Source organism: Peromyscus maniculatus, chromosome 6, assembly GCF_049852395.1.
Source record: "Peromyscus maniculatus bairdii isolate BWxNUB_F1_BW_parent chromosome 6, HU_Pman_BW_mat_3.1, whole genome shotgun sequence".
In the NCBI taxonomy this organism is placed as follows: Eukaryota; Metazoa; Chordata; class Mammalia; order Rodentia; family Cricetidae; genus Peromyscus; species Peromyscus maniculatus.
The window spans coordinates 35,062,257-35,088,966 of NC_134857.1; the positions used below are offsets into that span (position 1 = coordinate 35,062,257).

General features: G+C 43.1%; 1 long non-coding RNA gene across 1 annotated transcript in view; it reads left to right on the plus strand.

Annotated features, from left to right (window-relative positions):
- Positions 1–3,019: 3,019 nt before the first annotated feature.
- Positions 3,020–26,710, plus strand: part of LOC121830135 (uncharacterized) — a 249,959-nt gene continuing 226,268 nt past the window's right edge. Inside the window, exon 1 of the long non-coding RNA XR_013052056.1 lies at positions 3,020–3,787. This is a non-coding gene — a long non-coding RNA (uncharacterized LOC121830135). The remainder of the gene's footprint in view (positions 3,788–26,710) is intronic.

Sequence of the window (26,710 nt, forward strand, 5' to 3'; positions counted from 1 at the left end):
GAGAAGCCCCAAGAAGTGTGTTCTGAAGTCACCTCCAAGAGATGATTCCAAGAATACTCTAGACTATAGTTTTGGCCTGAAAGTCACTGGAATCTTCCCTGGCACCATGACAGCTAGTATTCAGAGAGGCAAATCTGGCTGGGTATGTGAGGAAGAAGTGGGTATGAACCTTGAGTTTTGAGGTAGGATCCTAAGTCCTATGGTGCTGAAGAACAGCGCAAGGAGATGTCTAGGAAGGTCTCTATTTGATCTCCGTCTAGTGAGAAACCTCCTGGAAGAGCTTAGTCAACACCCCTCTAGCAACAAAACCCATCATAAAACATGGAGCTTCCTGGTCGGCAGTAAGTCAAGCACAGTTGAATTTTTAAGATGCACACAGAGCAAATCCTGGGAACAACTCAGTCTGTCCTCTTGACAGAAATCGATTATGTTCTCTGACGTTTAGAAAGCCATGTTTTCACTTTCTGACATGAAGAGAAGGTGGTATTTGGTGTAGGCCCTGTACAAACACGTCTTGACTTGGTAGAAAAGAAGGAAGCCATGTTGACATGAGGTGTTCCTTCTGTCCTGGGATTAGGACCTACACCTCGATCCCTTCAGGGAGTGCTCTTCTAGCTCACAGCGTGTGACTTTTAAAAGAGTTGACTTGGGGTGATTTTCTAGCAGTTGAGTATTGCTTAAGCCATGCGTTTGAGTGGGCTTTGTTCTTATTTCTGATCATTCATAGAGCAGAAATCTACATGGAAGCCAGTGGAAACCATGTCAGGGGTAACAGAACTCTTCCATTGCATTTTTTTCCTTAGACAGATGTCACAGATAGAGTTTCCCTCGTGGGATATAGAACCCAGTAAAACCTATGGCCTGACATACCAGCAGCCTCCCAGAGCCGCAGACACATGCCTAGAATTCCACAGTCTGCTGTGAGGCCAGAAGAGAAAGCCCGGAGCAAGAAAGGCAGACACTGGGCACTTTTGAACTTATTCTGGGTATTAAGGGAGCTTTAAGTGGGAAAGGGCGTGGGGAGATGGCAGCCAGCAATTTTCAGCTGACTCTAGAGAGTTGCCGTAGGAAGGAGTATTCGCAGCCCACACGGTTTGGAGATGTGCCCTAGGCAGACAGTATCAAGTACTGCCTGGTACATGGTGCCATTCTGTGCAGGATAACATTTTCTTTAAAACATGGTGGACGAGTTTCTGCAAGCACAGTGACAGAAATGTGTGGCGTCTTCAGTAGTAGGGTCTTATCTTCATGTTCTGGCAGGCCATGGAGAGCAATGGTAATGGCCTATACTGTTTGGAGGGTGTCTTTTGAATCCACCCCAAACTTTAATAAGCTCAATTCATTTGCCAAGTTATTTTCACGAGGGAAGAAAAGTTTCACTTTGTTTGGCAGTGGGAACTTTCCAGTGCTTGGCACATAACAGTTATTCAACAAGTATTTATTAAATGAAGAAAAAAAGCAATATTAAATGATGTGAGCTCCTTTTTAGGCCTGATTAAAATGAATGTCTTTGTCCCCAACACTGTTGCTTACAGAGTCCTTAGAAAATCCTATTCTAATTTGTTCTTTATCTCCTTTTCTATTTAGAAGTTAAAGTAAAAAAAAAATATGGGTCTTTTGTTGTTGTTTATTTTTTGAGAGAGTTTTGCTGTGTAGTTAAAGTGGCCTTGAACTTACCATGTAGCCTGGACTCGTCTCAGAGGCACGTTAGTCATCCTGCCCCAGCCTCCGAGGTACTGGGATTGCAAGCCTGTGCTACTATGCCCAGGAGGGACTGTGCCTTGTTCTCGGTGTTTAGTCCAGTCCTGGGCATGTATTAGGTGCTCAGTGAGTAGAGCAACTATATAATTTGTTACTCACATCAGGACCCTGTGAGGATACAGGGATGCTGACTAAGATGAGAACAGGGAACCTGACACTGTGCCCTGATCAGTAACTGCTCGGGGAATGAATAGGAACAAGGGAGCTGACAGAGTCCACAGAGGCATGCTGCCCTAATGCTTTTCCTTATCTGGAGATTAAAAACTGCTCTCTGAGGATTCCACCCTCTGGGCTCGATTCTGTTCGACTAGACATACACAATGCAACGAGATTGCCTTTCTTTCATGTGGCATTTAATATTTGAATTCTCTGGCTGCCACTCCTCTGCTAAATTTTATCCTTTGCAGCCTAAACATCCCCTTTCTTTAGCATTCTGTTTGCCTTGGGGGGTTTGCTGTCTGCACATGGTTCTGCATGGGGGTGGGGTGGGTGGTGGTCTGTGTAACAAGGCCGGCTTGGTTACTATAAGTGTTAACTTCTAGAAACCACGCTCTCCACCATTGTCAGCCTTGATGGTCTCTGAAAGCAGTCATGACCATGGACATAAAGTACTATTCATGCAGCCTTGACCTGGTGGCCTGAGTCTTGTCCATGTGCTCTGATACAGCTCCAAAATCCAACTCCCTGTTTCCCAGTTCTGGTGACTGTGCTTCTGATCCAAAACTGGCCTCTCTTCCCCTGGAGGTCCTGTAGAAATGTTCATCTTGTTTTTATTATTGTTTCTTTCCTGCTCCAAGGAGGAAGTCATAGCCTATAAGGATTTATGACTGCAGACCCAGAACCTACCTGCCTCCCCAGAAGACTGGAGCTTCCTGTTGTGTTAGAACATCTGGAGAGGAATTCTCCTAGCTGACTTGTATGCCTCCTTCGATTTGTGTGTTGTTTTGGGCATTGCTTGGATGCAACACCATTGCCTTGTCTACCATGCTGATCTTCCCTCTCCTTCTCACCTTTGCTGGTTTATTTTCGCTATCTTTTATTTATATCTTTAGTTAATCTTGAAGAATGCAGAGAACTCTTTTTCTGTTGTTTGCTTTTGAGAGAGAGGGGAGAGGGGAGAGGGGAGAGGGGAGAGGGGAGAGGGGAGAGGAGAGGAGAGGAGAGGAGAGGAGAGGGAGAGGAGAGGAGAGGAGAGGAGAGGAGAGGAGAGAGAGAGAGAGAGAGAGAGAGAGAGAGAGAGAGAGAGAGAGAGAGAGAGAGAGAGAGCAGTCTTAAGGATCCTAAGCTGCTCACACCAAAGGTTGAGTTTTACGTTAGCATTCCCTCATGGAGCTTCCCACAGGCTCCCCTGGGCTGAAATCCCAGCCATCCACCCATAGAAAGATCTATCAGTCACTTCAATAAATAACTGAGAGACAACACATTTTTAGCTCCCTGCTCTCCTAGTGGAAAAGGTTCCATATAAATGTACAACATTATTATAAAATTGCTGGAATGCCCTGCAGAGGGAACTGACCTTTTTCAAGTTAAGCCACATTATACCCTTGAGCTACATGTTCCATAAATTCTAGAATAAAAGTTAAAAGCCTCTTAAAGGTTAATAATCACTACTGCAAAGGGATTTTTTTTTTCTGACTAGGATGCTGCTTTTCATCAGCTTCTAATATCAGGTTACTAGAACAAAAATCACGTATTTAGAAAAAAAATTGGGAGTAACTAGAACAGCATCCTATTTTGAACTCTAGGGCATAACTCCTTTCTCTGCCTTCTAGCTTCGTTGTGGGAGCCTGGGCAAGACATGTCTTCTCTGTAGGTCCTGTGTTCTCGTTTGTAAAAGAAGGTTTAGCTGGACTGCCTCTAAACGTCCCACAGCGCTAGGATTTTGCAACTCAACACAAATGCTAAGAAGCCAGTGTGGTGTCCGGCTTACAGTGCAAGTCGTTGCAGTGTTTTCTGTGATGGTGTGTGCCTTGGGAGTTCTGGAACGAGCGGCTCTGGTCATAGTCTCGGGCGGATTCTGCAGTCGGTAAGTGTCTACAGCCTTGTTAGTTGAACAAGAGGTTAATAAGTTGCAGCAGTTTAGGGCACAAGGGCTATGGTGGAGATACGGCCGAGGTGGGACATTGGCTGCATTACTTAGCTACCCGTAAAGCTTCATGTGTTAAATGGGAACCATAAAAGACCGTGAGGAGCCGAGGCAGAAGGGAAGGATGATGTGAATGCGTGTTGTGGCTTTGGGCGCATAGATGTGGTCAGTAAATGTTGGTTACCGTCCTTGCTTTATTAGTGATAGCCTGGGCTCAGCATAGTTGACCTCTAAGGTCCCATCCAGTTCTAACTGGCTCTCACTCTATGGTTTTGTTAAAAAAAAAAAAATGGTCATTGACCTCCAGGATGTTTGGTTAACTAGAGCTTGGGAAATTAGGCCAAAGTGCACATGGGATCTCAAAGCCTATGAGGATTTTAAAAACTGCTATTCTAGGGTTATGTAACATGAGCTGCTATCATGGGCCTTTCTGTTCAATGCACTTCTTGGAAAGATTTCTATTTTTCATTCTTGAACTTTCCTGGGATCTGAGGGAGCAGATGTCCCTCTTGAGGTGTTGGAGGTATTAACCTCCCAGAGAGGTTATAGGAGGATATAGAGCCTGAGGAGGATGCTCCCCGAGGAAGACTGGACATGCTCACAGAGCAAAGAAGGCGTCTCTGGTACGGGCAGAAGGTGCTGTCTCAAGCCTGCGCTGCTCAGCTCACGACACAGCGTGGTGCAGGCTCCTCCAGCCTGAGGATCGGACGCTGGACCTGCTTCAGAGAGGCCGCCCTGGACCTGTGTGGACGGTTGATGTCTGGGTGCCTTGTAAGCTGGCGGACTAGGATATCAGTGCAGACTTCTGTCATTTTCTCTTTCGCCAGTGATGCACTTCTGATGGTGGACCAGCCTCACACCACAGGGCTGAGTCGGGAAGGTGAAAGGCAGCTAACATGGTGGACGGCCACGGTTGGGCTAAGAAGGCCCCTTAGTTAAAGTTGTCATTGTGTCCCACAGCGTGTCTTGAAACTGGGGGATGAAGTCACAACCTAGTAAGGGACTCTTGCATTTTAAAATTTAAAAGTAGAGAAAAGTTACTTTTAAAACAAGGAAAACTGTGTAGCTGGGTCTGTTGGAGGGGCCCCTAGCAGTGGGATCAGGATCTATCCCTGGTGCACGAGCTGGCCTTTGGAGCCCATGGCTGGAACAACCTTGTTCAGCCTTGATGCTTGGTCCTGCCTCAAATGAATGTACCGGGCTTTGCTGACTCCCCATGGGAGGCTTTACCCTTTTGGAGGAGGGGGTAGGGGTGGGTGGGGGGAGGCTGGGGGGAGCAGGAGTAGGGGTGAGGAGGGTTGTCTGTGGTTGGTATGTAAAATGCATGAAAAATTTTTCTTAAATAAAAAAAGGGAAAACAGTAAATTGTTGAGAAAAAATACACACCAATTCAAATGCCATTATACTTAAACAATAGAATCAGAAATCCAAATTCAATTGTCTATGAACTGTATATAAAAGTAAACTGGAAGCTAATAGACCCAGAGCTCCTTTTTCTAGGTGGACTAGGTTCCAGGATCCTCAGTAGATGCTTGAAACCTGGGAAATGTGCTTAATGAATTTCTTTCTATGCATATATACCCTTGTTCAGGTTTAATTTATAAATTAGACACAGGAGGTTAATAATAATTAAGACTGATAAATAAGGTTAGTACTAATAATAGATAACAGTTGGCAGAACACAGTCAAACAATTGTATCATTATTGGATTTTGTGGCTATTGTAAAAATACCATCACAGTGAAACAATTGTTAAGCAAACCAGGTCACACACTGAACCAAGAGCACACTGGTCCTGGCAGGTAGGGATAGCCTATCAGATATCAAAGATGGCTGCTAACAGGTGGGTGATGCATACAGTGTGGACACACTGGACAAAGCGTTGATCCACATCCCAGATGGGCCACACTTCATAGAATGAGACCGAATTGAAAAGTTATGAGTTGTTTTCTACTGGAGTTTTTCATGTCGAATTTTTAAGCAGTGGTTGACTCCAGGTAACTGAAACCTTGGAAAACCAAAGTGAGGCTAGAGGTCACCACTGTAGGTTTAATTGGAGACATTCAATTTTAGAAACACTTCACGTTACTTTTCTTGTTGACAGCACAAAACACTTTATGAAAGCAGCTCAGAGAAGGCGGGGCTTGTTTTGGCCTATGGTCTGAGAGTGCAGTGTGTCGTGCTGGGGAAGGCCTGGCGGCCGGAGCTTGTCTGCAGTCAGGAAGCAGAGAGAGGCGAGGCCACTTTCGTTTGTGTGCGGTCCTGGACCCCAGCCTGTGGAACCGTGCCGTCTGAACCGAAGGTGTGTCTTCTCACCTCAGTTAACTGCATGATAAAGTCTGCAGAGGCTTGTCTCCCCTCTTGATAGACAATGCCAATTTTCTTATGGAAGAATGACAAAATAATTTTATTTTAGGTTTAGGGGTCCATCTAGTTATTGACTTGGCCTGGACCTTCTGTTTTTTTTAGAATTACTCCAGGATTTTTATAACAGTGTAATCAGGTAAACAAAACAAAAGAACAAAACAAACAAACAAACAAACAAACAAACAAACAAAAAACCAAGCAACCAAACCCTGAAGAGTGTTGGTTGATGAGATCAATGTCATGATTTAAGACATTGACATGAGATTTTAAAATTTGGCTATTCATTTTGAGACTATTCAGAGTACAATTAAAATAAAAATTGAGAACAATTTGAAAGTCAAATTAATCACATGTTGACTCTCAATCCTATCAGTGACTTTTAGGTTTGTTTCTTCAAGAGCAATTGAATGTCACTTTCCTGGAGTGACATGTAAAAAACTGCTGTTCATCCATCTATCCTCCAAAAGGTGCTTGGTGGCTGGGTATGGTGCCTACTTTCTTATTTTTGCTCAGTTTAATGTGATGTGTATGTGTGTGTGTATGTGTGGTATATGTATATTTGTGTATTATGTGTGTTTGTGTGTGTGGTGTGTATGGTGCGTATGTATATTTGTGGTGTGTGTGTGTATGTGTAGACGTGTATGGGGTGTGTGTGTATGTTGTGTATGCATGTGGTATGTGTGTGTTTGGTGTGCATGGTGTGTATGTATGTGTGTGGTGTGTGTGGTGTGTATGTGTATGGTGTGTATATGTGTGGTGTGTACACATGTGTGGTATATGTGGTGTGTATGCATGTGGTATGTGTGTGTTTGGTGTGCATGGTGTGCATGGTGTGTATGTATGTGTGTGGTGTGTATGTGTGTAGTCATGACTGTATCTACTGTGGTTTTCAGGCTCCCCCTCTTTCCCTGGAGCTCCCCCTCTTTCCCTGGAGCTCCCCTTCTTTCCCTGGAGCTCCCCTCTTTCCCTGGAGCTCCCCTTCTTTCCCTGGGGCTCCCCTTCTTTCCCTGGAGCTCCCCCTCTTTCCCTGGAGCTCCCCTTCTTTCCCTGGAGCTCCCCTTCTTTCCCTGGGGCTCCCCTTCTTTCCCTGGAGCTCCCCTCTTTCCCTGGGGCTCCCCTTCTTTCCCTGGAGCTGGCTTCTTTATCTGTGTGTGATGCTAAGTCTGCCACATTCTGCAGCTAATTCAATTTTGAAAAAAGAAAAGTCCTTTTTTTGGAGACAGTTTTCACAGTGCCATTTTTTAAACATGTCTACATTTAATTCACAAATAGAAATTACATACATTTCTCATGAATTGTCTGTTGTCTTGCAATTCTATACATATATCCTGGAACAACTATGTAACTATTTAACTCACACACTACTTCACACACCAGCCATTCTAAGGAGCGGTGTGGTGTGGTGGTGGGAACACAAACTCTTAGCATTTAAAATGACATGTTATAGTGCACTGAGTGAATGTATGCACAAGCACTGCATTGTGCTGTTGTACTCTTAAATTTATTCCTTTTATATGGAATTTTGAACCATTTGACCAGAATCTCCTCCATATCTCTTCCCCCAGCCCTTGGTAACCAGCATTCTACTCACTGCCTTCATGTGTAGTTCAGCCATGACCTCTGCAGCATGTCACTTGCCTGGTGTTGACCTTCTGAAGCACACTGACCTCTGGCACATCTTTCCCATCTTCACTATGTCCCAATCTGTCAGCATCAAGTGCTCGTGGATCAGCATGTTCTGGTCCTGGTTTGCTTAGCCATTCCTGAATTCTCACCTTACCCTTGTGCACATTGTTGCACCTCTTGGGTGACTCCGACACATGTCCGATCTCTAACTCTTCTCCCAGCATGTTGCTCTAGAATTATGGAAGGTTCTTACAGTACAAGGTATGCCATGGAAAAACACTGAGCTAGAGATGGAGGCTCAAGCACAGACTTTCCATTGGCCGGTTAAACCTGTCACCGTAAGCCTTTTGATCTCTGTAAGTCTGTTTCTTCATCTGCAAAATGGGAGTAACAATGATACTTGCGTGGTCTACATTCAGAGTGATGCTAACAGTAGTGATGTTGGGCATGCATGTGCTGTGTTTTGATTTATAATCAATCTTTGGTAAAATGTCTGTTCAAACATTTTTTTTCTTATTAAAAGTGATTGGATTAAGGCATGGGTGGGGGCAGGGGCCAGTAACAGGTGGTCAAACACAAATTTCTCTCTCTCTCTGACTGTTGTTGTCTCTTCCCGGAGCATGGGGCCTGGGGCTGGGAGTTCCAGCTTCTCCTTGTGCTGTGGTCTTTGGGTGACCAGCACCTATGCAAGAGCATTCCTCCCAGCAAGAGAACAAGAGATCCTCTTACTGCCCAGGAAATTAACGTTAAAGGATCAAGGCTAAAGATCAAATTTGAGAACAAGAACTATCATCCTTATTGCTTAAGGATTTTAAGATTTCTGTACCAGCAGCTAGGGATTTATACAGCCTAACTTTTTTTTTATCTTTATTTTCCAGTGCTAGGAATTGAACCCTGGTCCTTTGCATATAAGCAGGAATTTACCATTAAGTGACATCCTGAGCATGTTCTTAACATAAATAGAAATGTCATAACGTGAAATGGAAGGTGAAGTTTACTGTTGGCCATTAAAGGAACTAACCTGCAATGAGATGTCACTATGACCCTCCAAGAGTGGCTAAATTAAATAGACTTGCTGTACCAACTGTTGAAAGACTGGCACGTGAATGTTTATCTACTGCAATAACTCCAAATTGGAAAGAATTCAATTCAACTGTTTTCTACAGGAGAACAGATACCCACAATAGGATAGTAATATACAGCAACATGGATGAATTTCAAAATAATTACGGTATGTGAAGGGGGACAATCCCTATATAATTATATTTATATAAAATTCCAGACAATGTAAACTATTAGTAATAGAAAGCATGTTGCTAGAGATGGTGGGGATGACATGGAGTGACTATAGAGGGGCCTAGGGGCCTAAAGTTTGTAGGAATTGTGGATATATTCACTTCATCACCTCCTGTAGTGATGTTTTAATGGGAACTTAAATATCAAAATATATCACTTTGTACACTTAAATTTGTGCAGTTTTTTGTATGTAAATTATAAGTCACTGAAGTTATGAAAAGGGAGAAGTATTAGAATAAATGTCCATCAATGTAAGGAAAATCAAAGCAAAACACAAGAAAAACAAAGAGCGTTCGAAGGCCCCGGTGAGGTAATGCTCAAGATAGCTGCTCTCTGCTTTTGAATGTCTGTCATCACTGCTATCTATCTCTGTAGCATGGAGACAAGGGAAAGTTCCAGAAAGGGAACTAGTCAGCTTCTAGGGGCTTCAGACTTGTTTTCCCACTCCACCCATTGGAAAGTGCCAAGTAAAGATTGTAACACACTTCACTGGGCAAAGGTCCTTCGTAATCTAGCACCTCCTAATCCAGGTTTCCTTTAGGGCTTAACCACGTTCCAGCCCCCCACAGCAGCCCACTGAGTGAAAGTACCACGATTGGCCTCATGTCTGGAGGGTGTTCCCTGTGTGGCTGCCCACAGGGGTTTCCTGGGAGGCCCTGGGAAAGGGATAATGGTTGGACCTAGGCAGTATCTGGCAATTCTCACTTCATCTGTGACAGGGTCCCGGAGAGGACCACCCACCCCACCCCTGTGCCAGGTCGTCTCTTGTCTCCTCCTCATCTCTCACTTGCAGTTCAGCTAGCGGTGGCAAGCCGCCAGACAGAACCCTGACATTCAAATGGTGGTTGGTTTTTCTCTCAAAGGGTTTCTATGGGAACCTTCCGTTTTCTTACCAAGTCTTACGGACAGCATAGGAAATATGTAAGGCAGGGTGATTTTGCTTATACCATTTTTTTTTCTTTTTAACAATTATAAATACAATGTATGGGCATTTAAGACTATTTCAAAGAACGAGTATGGAAAACTATCAAGAAAAAAAATCATCTTAAACTCAGTCTCCAACTATGATCAATGTTTGGTCCTTCTAACGCAGAGAATTATTAATTAATTTTCTTTTTAAGCAACACCGAGCACAAGCTGTACCAATATTTTGCAACTTGTTTTTTTTTTAACTTAGTACAGAGTAGTCATTTCTTCATACCCTTAAATATGCTTTGAGAATAATATTTTTAAATGGCTGTTTCCTAGTCCACTGCATGGGAACACACGATTTGTTTAACTAATTTCCTATCGTTTGGCAGCTTGTTTCTAAGTTTTTGGTCTGAAATGTAACTGTAGCCTTTCTGGAGCAGCTGGAAGTCTTGTGCACCTTTGGAGGACCTATGCATTCACACACAGGCTTTAGATCACGTCGGACAGCGACCGCCTGACGTCCCTGTGAGTCCGCAGCAGCTCTCCTCCCAGGCGGTCAACAGAAGGAGCTAAGATAGTGTTCACAGTGGCAGTCACGGTCTTTATGAGGGCTAGTATGCGTATCAGCCAGCAGTCAAGGGCACGGATGAACTATGGAACACCATGGAACAATGAGAACTAACTACCTCCAATGATACGCAACTGTACGGATGACTCCCATAAGCATGACATTGAGTGAGCAAGGCCAGCTGCAAAGGATATACTACAGAACCATTGATCCATTGTGCTGGGTGATGGCGGATCCTCCTATAGAAGAAGGCAAAGGGGTGCTCTGGGGTTTTCACGTTCTATTTTATTTATTCTGTATTTTAACTAAAAACGATTCTTTGATAGTTTCATACATTATGTACAATGTGTCTTGATCATATCTGTCCCCAGATCCCTCCTCCTCCTTCCCTCAGACCTCCCTAATATGTGCCTCTCCCACCTTCGTGTTTTCTTCATTTGTTTTTATAACCACTGTAGGCCCAGGAGTCTTGTCTGCATGAGCATAACAACCTATCATCGGCCACAGCCTGGAAGGAAAGTGACTCCCTTGTCCATAATACTCATCAATTGCCCATAGTTCCTCAGCTATGGGAGCCCCTCCTCAATCCATGCTGGGATGCTGACTGGCTTGATCTTGTATAGGTCTCCTATAGGTAACTGTGGTGATATATTGTGTACCCTAATAAAATTTACCTGAAGATCAGAGAACAGAACAAGCCACTAGATTAAACATAGAGGCCAGACAGTGATGGCACACGCCTTTAATCCTAGCAGTCAGGAAGCAGAGATCTATCTGGATCTCTGTGAATTCAAAGCCATCCTGGACTACATGAAATTGACTCAATCTAGGAGAGAAACAGAGCCAGGCACCTTTAATCCCAGTACTTGGGAGTCATATACCTTTAATTCCAGCACTAGAGAGGTTGATATAGGAAATGATATGGCTGGGTGGAGAAAGGTATATAAGGCATGAGGAGACAGGAACTAGAAGGCCTTTTCAGGCCAAGGAATCCTAGAGGTAAGACATGGCAGTGGCTTGTTCCTTTGTCTCTCTGATCTTCAGGCAAATTTTATTAGGGTACAATATATCACCACAGGCAACCACAGCCACTCTGAGTTCATGAGGGTGACAGTGACGCCCTGTTGAGATGACGGTATGTCACAGCACTCTTCCCCATCCTCTGGGTCTTCTGCTCTTTTGTCTCCTTCTTCCTTATGTTCCCTGAGCCTTGTAGCTGTTGATGTAGATGTTTTGTGTAGAGCTGAGCCCTCAACATTTACTTAGTCTAGGCACTCTGGCAAGTTCTGGGTCTCTGCATTGACTGCTGCCCACCATGAAAAAACAGCTTCTCTGAGGGAGACTGAGAGCAGCAGTTATCTGACCCCAGTATTTAGAAGCCAGTTGACAACATAACCATTTAGTGAAACAACCACAATAGGTTCCCCTCCTAGGGCTTAAAACCTCTCCAGCCGCGGGCTGCTGACTGCTTTTCCCAGTCATGAATTCCCCATTGCCGGCAGGTCTCAGATCTAATCAGAAAACAATTGGGATCTCCGTTAGAGTCAAGCCGTTATTGTACCAGTGGCACTTTGAGGTTTTAGCATTTGGTGCTGTGGGGTAAATCCAGGGCCTCGTGCATGCTAGGGAAGTTCTCCACTAGAGAGCCCCAGCTCCCGCTCTGCTTTGGTGAATATTCAATCTGCATGCATTCTTTTCATGAAAACTCACTGAACTATGTATTTATTTGAGTGTGTGTGCGTGTGTGCGTGTGCATGTGCGTGTGCGTGTGCATGTGCGTGTGTGTGTGTGTGTGTGTGTGTTTTGAGATGGTCTCATTATGTGGCCCAGGCTGGCCTTGAACTTATGATTATCCTGCTTCAACCTCCTGAGCGCTGAGATTACAGACTTGCACCACCGTGGCCAGCAGAGCTATGTGATTTTATGACCTGTATGCTTGAGAACCACTATGGGAGGAATTGTGTCCTCCCTAAATTTACCGGTTGAAGCCCTAATTCCTCATGTCTTAGAATGTAGCTGGGTTTGGAGATAGGACTTGGAAAGAGGATTATTAGGGGTGAGCTTTAGTCTTTATAAGGATTGGCATCCAATCAGAAGAAATCAGGACACAGACACACACTACAAAAAGATGATGCCATGAAGACACAGTAAGACATAGAAGGTTGTTGTGGGAATTTGATCCGGTCAGCCAATGGCTTCAGGGTAATACGCCCTAGGGTGTGGTCTTATCTGTGTAAACTTAAGAGCAGAGGAAGAGGGGTTGAGCGTGAGTGCTCTCTGGGGTTGTTGTGGTCAAACACAAGTGAAGAAGAGAGGCCTTGAGGAACTCTAACTTGACAACACCCCGGTCTTAGATTTCTAACTTCCAGAATGGGAGAAGGTGGTTGTTACTGTTTAAGACAGTCAGTCTGTGGTGCATGGTTGTGGCAACCCTAGCAAACTAACAAAAACTGAGCCGGTTATTTCTTTCACTACGACACTTGCAGTGAGTGGTTGAGCAGGACTTGAACCAAGGTGTTAGGCTTGTTTCTAAAGCCTACTTTTCTCTTTTTCCACAAGAGACTGGCATCAATACTCTGAGGCCTCGAGAGAGCCTTTTCTGTGGGCCAATGACTGCTCTGAAGAGGAAATGTGTATGGCTGCTTTTCAGAGCGAGTCATGCTTTTCTTTGTGTGTGGTGGTCTGACAACTGTGGCTGCTTAAAAAGGAGATTGCTAGAAGGTTCTTGTCTTTGAAACCCTGACCTTTTTAGTGTGTGTGGTGGTCAGCAAATAATGCACCCTGGTCATGAGAGGTCTTGCTAGTCTTTGACGTATCCGAAAAAGAAACTGTGGGTGACTAATTCTATTCCAGTTCCTCTTCTACTTCCATCCCTAGATTTAGACTTCCGACTGAAACATTATGTTTTTACATTTGTCTGTTCCCAGTGATATTGCAATGCCTCCATGTAAGGATTTATCTTATTAGGGCTTCCTCAAGATGTTAAAACATGTTTGTAAATAACACATGTGACTTTAAATTCTAAATACAACAAAATAAAGTGTATGTGAACCCAAATACCTTTAGGGACTCTCCCAAGAAGCAAATGTACTAAAAAATGCATGTAAGAAATCTTTTCACCTCAGTAAAATCAGTAGGGATCCTACCCCCTTTTGGATGTCCTATCCAGGGGGAGAGTACCCAGGCACTCTCTTATATTTCAAATGTGTGAGCTTCTTATGGAGGTGTGTAGAAAGATATATCTGGATATTGCTCACTGCCTCAAAGGGTAGTCAAGCTATCTCTCACTTATATAAAAAAAACCCAGGAAAAGACTGGTGAGTTTCTTGACTTGAGGAGACAGAGTTGAGGGATCTCCATGATGACTCCAACAGCTAGACAAACAAGCTGACAAGAGAGAAGACTGCTGCATGGGAGAAGTCCAGAAATCTTCAGAGGTTCTCCTCAGGATTATATAGCTCAGTGCTGATCAGGATGTGCTGAGGAGAAAACTACCTGAGCTGGGCAAGAACCAACCAAGGGATGAAAAAGGGCAACAACCACTGTGCACACAGTACCAGTCTGCACCCTCTGGACCTGAGGAACCCAGGATACTCCAGACACTGAGTAGAATCCAAAAGCTATCATTGCTAGCAGAATCGTAATCTGAAGCTTGAGAACTGCTCTGTCCTAACAAATATTAAAGCAAGATCCATAAAGATAAATACTTTTATAAGTAACACAGCTGTGCCGGAACAATGTAAAAAGTATTTACAGATTACAAAGAGCAATGCTGAAATCCACTATGTGTGGAGCCATCATGATAGACAAAAGCCTAGCAAACTTGTCTGCCAGGTTGTCTGGACAATGTTTCCTGAGTATTTGTGGGTAATTTGTTCCTGCCTCCCTCAGAGACCAGTGAGAGAGACAGGAAGAGAGACAGAGACAGAGACAGAGACACAGAGAGAGACACAGAGAGAGAGAGAGAGACAGAGAAACAGAGAGAGAGAGAGAGAGAGAGAAAACTATGTAATCCCAGGTGGCAGATGCAGAGAAGTGTGGATTTCTGTGAGTTCGAGGCCAACCTGATCTACAGAGTGGGTTCCAGGACAGCCAGGACTACATAGAGAAACCCTGTCTCTAAAGGGTGGGGCCAAGGGGAATGCTTAAGTCCTTTGTATAAAATGGTATAGTATTTGTATTTAAATTTTGGAGATACTTCTATGTAGATTAAATTAAAGTAATGATGCAAATAGTTAATTTACTATATTGTTTAGGGAGTAATTGCAAAAGAAGTCAATGCATATTCATTCCAGATACAAATCCCCCCCCCCCAATGTTCTCAATCTTCATTTGGTTTAATCTATGATAGTGAAAACTTTAGATGTAAGAGTTGACTATATCTCAGGAAATGTCTTTAAGATATTAGTAAATTAATGACCTATTGTTGGCTGTTTTACTTTTTGCTCTTTTGGGGAGCCTACCACCCAGCTCCCAGATAAATCATACACAGAGGCTTATTCTTAATTATAAATGCTCGGCCCTAGCTTGGCTTATTTCTCACCAACTTTTCTTAACTTTAAGTTATCCCATCTACCTTCTGCCTCTGGGCTTTTTCCTTCTCTTACTTCTATAATCTTACTGGCACTCTTACTCTGTGACTGGCTGTGTGGCTGTGTGGCTGTGTGGCTGTGTGGCTATGTGGCTGGGTGGCTGGGTGGCTGGTGCCTGATGTCTTCCTCCTCCTTCTCTTGCTTTTCTTCTTTTCTTCCAGATTTCTCCTTCTATATATTCTCTCTGCCTGCCAGCCCCACCTATCCTTTCTCCTGACTTGCTATTGGCCAGTTTTTTTTTTTTTGTGATATATATTTTTTATTTTACAATACCATTCAGTTCTACATATCAGCCATGGGTTCCCCTATTCTCCCCCCTCCCACGCCCTCCCCTTACCCCCAGCCCACCCTCCATTCCCATCTCCTCCAGGACAAGTCCTCCCCCGAGGACTGTGATCGACTTGGTAGACTCAGTCCAGGGAGGTCCAGTCCCTTCCTCCCAGACTGAGCCAAGTGTCCCTGCATAAGTTCCTGGTTTCAAACAGCCAACTCATGGAGTGAGCACAGGACTTGGTCCCACTGCCTAAATGCCTCCCAAACTGATCAAGCCAATCAACTGTCTCACCTATTCAGAGGGCCTGATCCAGCTGGGAGCCCCTCAGTCTTTGGTTCATAGTTCATGTGTTTCCATTCATTTGGCTATTTTTTTTTCAATAATTGAGTAAAACTGAAATTTATTATATGCCACAGTCGTCCTACGGACCTCCATGCTATATATATATAGCCTCTATGGTTCTATGGGTTGTGGTCTGATTGTTCATTTTATATCTAGAATCCACCAATGAGTGAGTACATACCATAACTGTCTTTCTGGGTTTGGGTTACCTCACTCAGGATGATATTTTCTAGTTCCATCCATTTGCCTGCAAATTTCATGCTTTCATTGTTTTTCTCTGCTGAGTAGTACTCCATTGTGTATATGTACCACATTTTTTTCATCCATTCTTCCGTTGATGGGCATCTAGGTTGTTTCCAGGTTCTGGCTATTACAAATAGTGCTGCTATGAACATAGCTGAGCATGTATCTTTATGGTATGTATCAGCATTCTTTGGGTATATGCCCAAGAGTGGGATGGCTGGGTCTTGAGGTAGTTTGATTCCTAATTTTCTGAGAAACCGCCATACTGATTTCCATAGTGGTTGTACAAGTTTACATTCCCACCAACAGTGGAGGAGTGTTCCCTTTGCTCCACATCCTCTCCAACATTGGTTGTCATTGGTGTTTTTGATCTTAGCCATTCTAACAGGTGTAAGGTGGTATCTCAGAGTCGTTTTGATTTGCATTTCTCTGATGATTAAGGATGTTGAGCATTTCTTTAAATGTCTTTCAGCCATTTGTAGTTCTTGTTTTGTGAATTCTCTGTTTAGCTCTTTAGCCCATTTTTTAATTGGACTGTTCAGTGCTTTGATGTCTAGTTTCTTGAGTTCTTTATATATTGTGGAGATCAATCCTCTGTCAGATGTGGGGTTGGTGAAGATCTTTTCCCAATCTGTTGGCTGTCTTTTTGTCTTATTGACTGTGTCTTTTGCCCTGCAAAAGCTTCTCAGTTTTGAGAGGTCCCATTTATTAATGGTTGTGCTCAGGGTCTGTGCTGTCGGTGTTTTATTTAGGAAATGGTCTCCAGTGCCAATGCGTTCAAGAGTGCTTCCTATCTTCTTTTCTATTAAGTTTAGTGTAACTGGATTTATGTTTAGGTCTTTGATCCACTTGGACTTGAGTTTTGTGCATGGTGACAGATATGGATCTATTTGTAATCTTTTACATATTGACATCCAGTTATGCCAGCACCATTTGTTGAAGATACTTTCTTTGTTCCATTGTATAGTTTTGGCTCCTTTGTCAAAAACCAGGTGTTCATATGTGCATGGATTAATGTCAGGGTCTTCAATTCGATTCCATTGGTCCGTATGTCGGTTTTTATACCAGTACCAAGCTGTTTTTATTACTATAGCTCTATAGTAGAGTTTGAGGTCCGGGATGGTGATGCCTCCAAGGGTTGCTTTATCGTATAGGATTCTTTTAGCTATCCTGGGTCTTTTGTTTTTCCATATAAAGTTGAGTATTTTTCTTTCCAAGTCTGTGAAAAATTGTGTTGGGATTTTGATGGGGATTGCATTGAATCTGTAGATTGCTTTTGGTAAGATTGCCATTTTTACTATGTTAATCCTACCTATCCATGAGCATGGGAGATCCTTCCATTTTCTGATATCTTCTTCAATTTCTTTCTTTAGAGATTTAAAGTTCTTATCAAAAAGGTCTTTCACTTGTTTAGTTAGTGTTATCCCAAGGTATTTTATATTATTTGTGGCTATTGTAAAGGGTGATGTTTCTCTGACTTCTTTCTCAGCCCTTTTATCATTTGTGTATAGGAGGGCTACTGATTTTTTTGAGTTGATCTTGTATCCTGCCACTTTACTGAAGGAGTTTATCAGCTGTAGAAGTTCCCTGGTAGAGTTTTTGGGGTCACTTATGTATACTATCATATCATCTGCAAATAGTGAAAGTTTGACTTCTTCCTTGCCAATTTGTATCCCTTTGATCTCCTTTTGTTGTCTTATTGCTCTAGCTAGAACTTCTAGTACTATATTGAATAAATATGGGGAGAGTGGACAGCCTTGTCTTGTTCCTGAATTTAGTGGTATCGCTTTGAGTTTCTCTCCATTTAATTTGATGTTTGCTGTTGGCTTGCTATAAATTGCTTTTATTATGTTTAGAAATGTTCCTTGTATTCCTATTCTTTCTAAGACCTTTATCATGAAGGGGTGTTGGATTTTGTCAAAGGCTTTTTCAGCATCTAGGGAGATGATCATGTGGTTTTTTTCTTTCAGTTTGTTTATATGGTGTATTACATTGACTGATTTCCGTATGTTGAACCATCCTTGCATCCCTGGGATGAATCCTACTTGGTCGTGATGGATGATTGTTTTGATGTATTCTTGGATTCGGTTTGCCAATATTTTGTTGAGTATTTTTGCATCAATGTTCATGAGGGAGATTGGTCTGTAGTTCTCTTTCTTTGTTGCATCTTTGTGTGGTTTGGGTATCAGGGTAATTGTAGCCTCATAAAAAGAGTTTGGTAGTGTTCCTTCTGTTTCTATTGTGTGGAACACTTTGAAGAGGATTGGTATTAGTTCTTCTTTGAAAGTCAGGTAGAATTCTGCACTGAAACCATCTGGTCCTGGGCTTTTTTTAGTTGGGAGACTTTTGATGACTGTTTCTATTTCTTTAGGGGTTATTGGTCTATTTAAATGGTTTATCTGGTCTTGATTTAATTTTGGTATTTGGTATTTATCCAGAAAATTGTCCATTTCTTCCTGGTTTTCCATTTTTGTGGAGTACAGGTTTTTGAAGTATGATCTGATGATTCTCTGGATTTCCTCATTGTCTGTTGTTATGTCTCCCTTTTCATTTCTGATTTTGTGAATTTGGGTGTTCTCTCTTTGCCTTTTGGTTAATTTGGCTAGTGGTTTGTCTATCTTGTTGATTTTTTCAAAGAACCAACTCTTTGTTTCATTGATTTTTTGTATTGTTCTCTTGTTTTCTATTTCGTTGATTTCAGCCCTCAATTTGATTATTTCCTGGCGTCTATTTCTCCTGGGTGAGTTTGTTTCTTTTTGTTCTAGAGCTTTCAGTTGTGCTGTTAATTCATTGGTATGGGATTGCTCCATCTTCTTTATGTGTGCATTTAGAGCTATGAATTTTCCTCTTAGCACTGCTTTCATAGTGTCCCATAAGTTTGGGTATGTTGTACTTTCATTTTCATTGAATTCTAGGAACTCTTTAATTTCTGTCTTTATTTCTTCCTTGACCCATTGATGTTTCAGGTGGGTATTATTCAGTTTCCATGAGTTTGTGGGTTTTCTATAATTTTTGTTGTTATTGAGTTCTAACTTTAAGGCTTGGTGGTCTGATAAAATACAGGAGGTTATTCCAATTTTTTTGTATCTGTTGAGATTTGTTTTGTGTCCAAGCATGTGGTCAATTTTTGAGAAGGTTCCATGGGGTGCTGAGAAGAAGGTATATTCTTTTGTGTTAGGATGGAATATTCTGTATATATCTATTAGGTCCATTTGAGTCATAACATCTGTTAGGTCCTTTATTTCTTTGTTAAGTTTCAGTCTGGTAGATCTATCTTTTGGTGAGAGTGGTGTGTTAAAATCTCCCACTACTAATGTGTGGGGTTTGATGTGCGTTTTAAACTTTAGTAGTGTTTCTTTTATGAATGTGGGTGCTTTTGTATTTGGAGCATAAATGTTTAGAATCGAGACTTCATCTTGGTGGATTTTTCCTGTGATGAATATGTAATGTCCATCCTGGTCTCTTTTGATTGATTTTAGTTTGAAGTCTATTTTATTAGATATTAGGATAGCTACACCAGCTTGTTTCTTAGGTCCATTTGCTTGGAAAACCTTTTCCCAGCCCTTTACTCGGAGGTAGTGTCTGTCTTTGGAGTTAAGGTGTGTTTCTTGTATGCAGCATATGGATGGGTCCTGTTTTCTAATCCATTCTGTTAGTCTGTGTCTTTTTATAGGTGAGTTGAGACCATTGATATTGATGGATATTAATGACCAGTGATTGTTAATTCCTGTTATTTTTTTGGTTGTGTTGTGTTGTCCTTCTGTGGTGTATGTTGGTGTAGGATTATCTATTGCTTGATTTTTCATGGATGTGTTTAGCTTCTTTGGGTTGAATTTTCCCTTCTAGTGCTTTCTGTAGGGCTGGGTTTGTGGACAGGTATTGATTAAATCTGGTTTTATCCTGGAATATTTTGTTTACTCCGCCTATGGTGATTAAGAGTTTTGCTGGGTATAATAGTCTGGGTTGGCATCCATGGTCTCTTAGTGTCTGCATGAGGTTTGTCCATGATCTTCTATCTTTCATAGTCTCTATTGAGTAGTCTGGTGTTATTCTGATGGGTTTGCCTTTATATGTTACTTGGTCCTTTTCCTTTGCAGCTCTTAATATTTTTTCTTTATTCTGTGTGTTTAGTGTTTTGATTATTATGTGGCGAGGGGACTTTTTTTTTGGATCCAGCCTATTCGGTGTTCTGTAAGCTTCTTGTATCTTCATAGGTATTTCTTTCTTTAGGTTAGGAAAGTTTTCTTCTATGATTTTGTTGAATATATTTTCTGTGCCTTTGAGTTGGTATTCTTCTCCTTCTTCTATCCCTATTATTCTTAGGTTTGGTCTTTTCATGGTGTCCCAAATTTCCTGGACGTTTTGTGTTAGGACTTTTTTGTCTTTATTGTTTTCTTTGACTGACGAATCTATTTTCTCTATCGTGTCTTCAGCGTCAGAGATTCTCTGTTCCATCTCTTGCAATCGGTTGGTTATGCTTGTTTCTGTAGTTCCTGTTCGTTTTGTCAGGATTTCTATTTCCAGCATTCCCTCAGCATGTGTTTTCTTTATTGTCTCAAATTCATTTTTCAGATCTTGGAATGTTTCTTTCATCTGTTTAATTGCTTTTTCTTGGCTTTCTTTAATTTCTTCCCATTTTTTGTTCGTTTTTTCTTCCATTTCTTTAAGGGAGTTTTTTATTTCCTCTTTAATGGAGTTTTTCATTTCCTCTTTAAGGGAAGTTTTTATTTCCTCTTTAAGGGAGTTTTTTATTTCCTCTTTAAGGAAAGTTTTTATTTCCTCTTTAAGGTAGTTTTTCAATTCCTCTTTAAGGAAAGTTTTTATTTCCTCATTGAGGGAATGTTTTATTTCTTCTTTAAGGGCCTCTATCATCTTCTTAATGTCATTTTTAGGGTTGATTTCTTCTGTTTCTTCTGTCATGGTATGTTTAGGTCTTGCAGGTGTAGAATCACTAGGTTCTGATGTTGCCATATAGGTCTTTATGTTGTTGCCTGTATTTTTGCACTGGCGCCTACTCATCTCTTCCTCTGTGAGGTGCAGGTGGTGTCTGTGTCTGAGAGTGCCTCTCTTGTTCTAATTTTTAGTCTTGGTTTAGTAGGGGTTCTTGGTTAAATTGGTGCTTTTGGGCTATTTCTTCAGGGGCAGCTGATTTCGATCGGTGAATTATATACTTATGATTCTGGTGATCTGGTTTGGTGTCTGGGTAGCGCCTTCTTCTGTGTTCTCAGGTCACTTTTTGTTCATTTGTCAACTCCTCAGCTGATCTTGTTTCTTCAGACTTTAAACTGTAGGCATCTGAATCCTCTCCCAGATGGGTTTCAGCTGAGCAGGGTAGTCTCACCAACACCTCCAAGTTGTTGGGTTTCACAGGATCAGCAGCTGGGCCCTGGGTTGTCCTCAGACGGAGTGTTCAGATTCGTTCTGGTTCTGACCCACGGAGATAGCTTCTTCCCCAGATGTTGGAGTTAGGGGCGTCCCTGTTCCAAGCTGTGTCTGCTTGTCTCCGTCCCTGGGCCTGTTTACCTCTACGGTCCGCCGCCAGGCCTGTATGTCCCTGTCAGCTGCCGCTGGGTCTGTCTGCCTCTGGGGGCCGCTACCGGGCCTGAATGTCCCTGTCGGCCGCTGCACGTCTACCTCAGCGGGCTGCCGCTGGGCCCGTCTTCCTCCACAGGCCGCCGCCACAGGCCTACCTGCGTCTGCTTGTCTTCGCCGCCGGGCCTGTCTACCTCTGTGGGCCGCCGCTGGGACTGAATGTCTCTGCCGGCTGCCTCCGGGCCTGAATATCCCTGTAGGCTGTCGCCGCTGGGCCCGTCTACCTCAGCGGGATGCTGCTGGGCCCGTCTACCTCCGCGGGCCACCGCCGCAGGCCTACCTGCGTCTGCTTGTCTCTGCCGCCGGGCCTGTCTACCTCTGTGGGCCACCGCTGGGCCTGAATGTCTCTGCCGGCTGCTGCCGGGCCTGAATGTCCCTGTCGGCCGCTGCCGCCGGGCCCGTTTACCTCAGCGGGCCGCCGCTGGGCCCGTCTACTTCTGTGGGCCGCCGCTGGGCCTGAATGTCTCTGCCGGCTGCCGCTGGGTCTGAATATCCCTGTCAGCTGCCGCCGCTGGGCCCGTCTACCTCCACCGGCCCCCGCCGCAGGCCTACCTGCGTCTGCTTGTCTCTGCCGCCGGGCCTGTCTACCTCTGTGGGCCGCCGCTGGGACTGAATGTCTCTGCCGGCTGCCGCCGGGCCTGAATATCTCTGTCGGCTGCCGCCGCTGGGCCCGTCTACCTCAGCGGGCTGCTGCTGGGCCCGTCTACCTCCGCGGGCCGCTGCCGCAGGCCTACCTGCGTCTGCTTGTCTCTGCCGCCGGGCCTGTTTACCTCTGTGGGCCGCCGCTGGGACTGAATATCTCTGCCGGCTGCCTCCGGGCCTGAATATCCCTGTAGGCTGTCGCCGCTGGGCCCGTCTACCTCAGCGGGATGCTGCTGGGCCCGTCTACCTCCGCGGGCCGCCGCCGCAGGCCTACCTGCGTCTGCTTGTCTCTGCCGCCGGGCCTGTCTACCTCTGTGGGCCGCCGCTGGGCCTGAATGTCTGGCCAGTTTTTTTAAAATTAGACCATCAGGTGTTTTAGACAGTCCCAGTAACAAAGCTTCACAGAGTTTAACAAATGCAACACAAATGAAAGTTACACACCTTAAATTAATATTCTACAATGATCTCTTCAGAAATTAAGGCATGAGGACAGCTTATTATGTACACACTCATATTAGAATAAAATGTAAGAGTCCTTCATGCAGAGGGGAATGATGATGAGTGTCTGGCAGAGGGAAGTAATGGGAACCCTTCATGCAGAAGAGAATGATGTCAGGTGGAAATCTAACTCAACCCCAAGGAGCGAAGAGCTCCAGATGGTTACAAGGGCAAATGTGTAAGGTTTTTAGTCTTCCTTATTAAAATCTCTTCAAAAGAAAATTTGTTGTTTAAATAATAGTAATAATCAAATACGGAGTTTCTTGAAAACATAAGACTAAAACATGACAGCAAATTGAAGTTAAAAACAAGCCAAGAAAATAATAAAGGTGAGAACTGAAAGTCAAGAGAGTAAAAGTCAAAAACAGTGGAGAGAACAATGAAACTGAAGGGTTCTTTGAGACAGTCAACTAGACTGATAAACCTGTAGTCAGACCTAGCCAGAAAAAAAAGTGGAAGGCCCGAATTACCAACCCCAAGGAGAACGAGGGTTGTAGCAGTAGAGATATTAAAAGGACACTGATATTATGAATGACTTGATGCCAATAAATTTGACAACCTAATTAAAACAGAGCCACAAGAAGGTAGATAACCTTCACAGTCACCTGCATGTCCGTTAAAATATTGACTTTGTGAGGATAATTCTAGATTTAAATGGCTTTGAGGGAATTTTCTTCAAATCAAATAAAAACCAAACCAAATACCAATGTTGTGCAAACCCTTCTAGAATACCACGGTGAAGGTGTACCATCTCAGTCAATAAGACTAGCATTATCCAGATACTAAGCCAGAGAAGGTAACTCAAGAAAAGGGAACTATACCAATACCACTCATGAATACGGGTGCAAAGTTATTGGAATCAAATCTTAGAAAATCGAATCCAACAATGTCTAAAGAGAATAATAATCACAGTTAAGCAAACTTTATCTCAAGTATGCCGGTTTAGCATCCAATAATCAACCAATGTAATTTAGTATATTAATAAACCCAAAAGGGAAAACCATATTATCCTCCCCACAAATACATAAAAAGATGAAACAAAAGCAAACAAAACCACAAAAAACACTGGATCTAATCCAGCATCCCATTTGGGAAAAAAACAATTCTTTGATAAGTTAGTGTTAGAATGAACCTATAGTTATCATAAAAAGTTAATTTAAAATGAATTACAGATCTCAGTGCAAAGCCTAAAACTGTAAACCACAGGAAATAGGAGAAAAACCTTTGTAGGTGACCTTAGAACAGGAAGCAGTTGGGACCACAGTGACCTCTGGAATAGAAAGGGTCAGAGGCAGTGAGAGCAAGTCAAGTTGGCATTCCTTGTGTCCTTCCTCCACAGAGGCCTTGAAAACTCGGCAGTCATGGACAGTCATCGGGTTCTCAGCAAGGCACGTCTCTAAGTGCACGTCACCCTCAATGAGACTGTGAGGTGGAGAAAATGAGACACTGGCAGCATTGTACATGGGCTAGAGCAGACCCAGCAGCCCAGCCAGGCAATCTGCCTGTGCCACATTTCCTGAGGTGAGACAGAAACGTCACATTTGAATCCCAAGTAAGGCCAGAGTGGAACAGTCTCCATGTGGGACATAGCACTTGGGAGGTAGAGACAAGCAAAGCCTGCTAGCCTGGTCTACAGAGTGAGTTCCAAGACAGCTAGAGATACACAGAGAAACCCTGTTTTGAAAAACCATACACACAAACAAACAGACAGACAAAAACCAACCAACCAAACATTTCTTAACAAATCACAAGTCTTCTAAACGTTTGGGGGAGAGGAGAGGTCTGCATCTGCCTATGTGAAAATACCTGGAATGTGTGTCTATGGATGTTTCTTAGCAGAAAATGTGAGCGTGGTTCCAGTTCTATCTGAAAAAATAAAAACAAGCCCCAAATCAAGTGATTTATGAGTTAATATGGTGTTGGTGTTCCAATAGGACTCGACATAAGGCTTGGAAGAGGAAATGAAAAACCAACAAATGATGCCCCACGAGAATTCTGTGACTCTCAAGAGCCCGTTTCTGATCACAGCTTGTCTCTTGGACAAGTTTACAGTGACGGAAGATGTCTGCTCTGGCATCGCTTGTGAAGTTAACCCTGCCCCGCATGGAGCAGGAGCAGTCAAGTGGCGTCTTATGCAGAAGCCCACACAGCTCCTGCAGGAGTAATGCACAGGGTCCCATGAAGTCACACCTTTGGGGAAGGCTGGCATTGTCCTGGAGCTTCCTGTGTGGAACCTCATTCGCTAATTGGTTTTATGAAGCTAATACATGAATGGACAAAAACATTTTTCCCTTATTGGATTTATCAACTAATGCATCTTGTGATAGTTTAATGAGAGATCTGTCAAGGGTCTTAAATATCTTTAAACACCCCCCCCCCCCCCGCGCGCCAAACTTTTAAAAATCATTAAATCTTAAAATAAAAATACATTAGACATGGGTCCTATCCAGATTTAGTGATTAGTAAGATGTGGGCATATTTGTTTCAATTAGCTTCTCTTTTTTCCCTCGTTGATAATGGGGTGAACTTCCTCATTTTGAAACCCCTTTAAATCCTATATTAGATTCCCAGCAATTAGGGTGAGCTTTAGATGCTCACCAGGAATTTGAATCTCTGCTCATTCCTTATTTAGTTTCCTTTTATAGGTTTTTCTCCTGATGCATGCCTATGTAAGTTCAATGTCACAGACAATTTTAATTACTTAAAGTGTTTGGATGCTCAATGAACATTTCTGCCCTCGCTCATGTTGTTCCTCAGATCTGACTGCCTTCTCTCACAAAGAGAGTTTTGCTCAATGACCAGACCCTGGGTACCAGCTCCTCTTGTATCTAGAAGACAGGTAGACTGCATTTCCCAGTATCCCGTGGGCTGGGTTAGAGGTTCTCAAGCCACCGCTGTAGGTCTTGTGCATAGAAATCCAACTCATTCATTCTTCCCTTGCTTTCTTCCTTTGTGCAGAGACTCAAAGCAAACCCAGGAGCACCCGAGCCGTGTGAGCTAGCTGCTGCTGCTGATAGCGGAGTCTTCATCAGGTCCTGTCCCTGACATGAATAGCATAGCTCCCCTGTGGTTCAGAACTTCTCATAGTCCAAAATCACTACTGAGTCAAGCTGCTAACACTTTGGGCCTTTTTCCAATGGTAACTAGTATTATCTTAGAAACATAACTGTCCTTCAGGCGTGGCTCAGAATGAATCTCTGTCTTTACAATCATACTTCTTTTATATTTAATTTTTTATTATTTAAAAAAATTTTAAGTTTAAATATATTTTGATCATATTCTTCCTTTTCCCCAAGTTCTTCCAGATCCTCTCCCCCTTCCTACCCACTCAATTTTAAGTTCTTTCTCAAAAAACAAAACAAAATGAAACAACAACAACAACAACAACAACAATAACAATAAACCCCAAACCAAACCAAAAAAAAATGTCAAAACCTGGGGAAAAAAAATACAGTATCACCCAAAAGAAAAAAAACTCAAAAAACAAAAAATCCCCACCAAACTGTAAGCAAATAAAAGCATGCTCGTGCGCATGTGTGTGTGTGTGTGTGTGTGTGTGTGTGTGTGTGTGTGTGTGTGTCTGAATGTGGGCTCTACACGGCCATACTTCTTTGTTCCCTTGAGTACAAACAACCATTTTTCTACATCTTTAATTACATGGTGCGATGATTAACATTAATTTTCAATTTGATGAAGTTTAGGATCACCTAGGAGATAGATGCTAGATGTGTCTGAGAGTATTTCCAGAGAGATTTAACCAAGGAGGAAAAATCCAGCCTCAATCTGAGTAGTAGCATGCCATGGGCAGGGTCCCAGACTGCACTCTGGTACTCACTTGCCCAGCTTCAGAATGTGGGTGCACTGTTACCAGCTTTCCCATTGGCCATGCCCTCCTTGCTGCGACTGGCCATA